At 36.5% G+C, this 1,766-nt stretch overlaps 1 non-coding gene across 1 annotated transcript; it reads right to left on the bottom strand.

The window, feature by feature from the left end:
* Nucleotides 1-492: 492 nt before the first annotated feature.
* LOC125611565 lies at nt 493-595 on the bottom strand. Its single transcript, XR_007341778.1, has one exon. It is a non-coding gene; the product is annotated as a U6 spliceosomal RNA (small nuclear RNA).
* Nucleotides 596-1,766: the final 1,171 nt, after the last annotated feature.

Below are 1,766 nucleotides of genomic sequence, written 5' to 3' on the forward strand. Positions count from 1 at the left end.
AATTGCTTGTCTAATTCCTAAATATTTGGTCCACTTTGATTCAACTTTTGTGCAGGGTGAGACACAGAGTTATAGCTTTATTTATTTTTTTAACACATGAATAGTCTGTTTTCCTTGCACCATTTGTTGAAAGGCTATCTTTTTCCAACATATATTTTTGGCAACTCTCAAGTATCCCATATCAAGATGGCTGTAAGTATGTGGGTTTGTCTTCTGTTCTGTTCCACTGGTCTCCATGTTTATTTAGGTGCCAAGACCATGCTGTTTTTCTTACTGTAGCTCTGTAGTATAATTTGAGATCGGATCTTGTGAAGTTTCCTGCATCATTGTTCTTGCTCAGAATTGCTTTGGCTATTCTGAGTCTTTTCTTCTTCCAAATGAATTTTATGACTGATTTGTCTAATTCTGTAATGAATGTCATTGGTATTTTGATGGGATTGCATTAAATCTATATAGGGTTTTGGTAATATGGCCACTGACAATATTAATTCTGCTTATCCAGAACATTTCATGGATTTGCACATTATTCTTGTGCAGGGGCCATGCTAACCTTCTCTGGATTGTTCCAATATTAGTATATGCTGCACAAATGAACATGGAAATATGTATTTTAATATCACTTACTGGAGAGAACATATTCATGATTTGAGAGAGGGGATCAATAATTTACTGAGGAGAAATTGGACAGAAATAAGTTAAAAGGAATACAGGAAATAAATATATTCAGGCAAGAAAAAAATATGTAATGAAAATCAAGCAGAATTGAAACCAATAGTCAAAAGATGTTAAAATCATAGAGGATGATTGTTCAGCAATTTTGGTCTGAGCAGAAACAGTGTGCCTCTATAGTAGTACTATTAGTATGTGCTGAAGAAGGGAATAATGGACACAATCAATGGGAAAAGTGAGAAAAATAATTTTCAGTGTTGTCCCAGTTGTAGATAAGGAATAATACAAATCCATTCTCAAAAGCATGTCTTGGGTGCTCCCAGCTTCCCTCCTTTCCTACCTAGCTGCCCAGGCTCCCATAGACCCACTTCCTTCTCCACTGTAAAACCTTACAGGTCATACCTCTCCTGGTGCCCGTAACCTAGGAAAACCTCCTCACTCAACAGTCTACCAGAAACATAAACTCCCCATTTAGGCCACAACTGACCTCAGCAACTTAAAAGGATATTTTACCAAAAGAAATAAGTTACATTTGTATTCACATACCATATACACACATCTATAAATATATATATATACACATACACACACACATGTATATGAGTATATATATAAATGCAAATGAACACTGCAATGGATAAATAATGGTGATATCATAATCGAAATTTTCAGTGTCATTTAGAATTCTGATATTAATAGGATTGCAAACTTTACTGAATAAGAATACAGGACACCAAAGTAAAAATAATTTGCCAGGTGCAGTGGCGGATGCCTGTAATCCCAGCAGTGGGGGAGGCTGAGGCAGGAGGATTGAGAGCTCAAAGCCAGCCTCAGCAACTTAATGAGACCCTGTCTCAAAGTAGAAAAAGGGCTGGGAATGTGGCTTAGTGGTTAAATGGCCCTGAGTTAAATCCCTAGTATCAAAATAAATAAATAACAAATACCTGCAGATAAACAACTAAGAGTGATTACTGTGAGTACGCCTGATGCAATATTCAGGACATGTTACTGTTAGAGTCTGTAAATAAGTCAAAATAACACCTGGCATTTTGTCAGGGGAATGTTAAAGTTCGTAAACAAGTCTGGATGGTGCCTGG

Source organism: Marmota marmota, unplaced genomic scaffold (genome assembly GCF_001458135.2).
Source record: "Marmota marmota marmota unplaced genomic scaffold, marMar, whole genome shotgun sequence".
Lineage (NCBI taxonomy): Eukaryota > Metazoa > Chordata > Mammalia > Rodentia > Sciuridae > Marmota > Marmota marmota.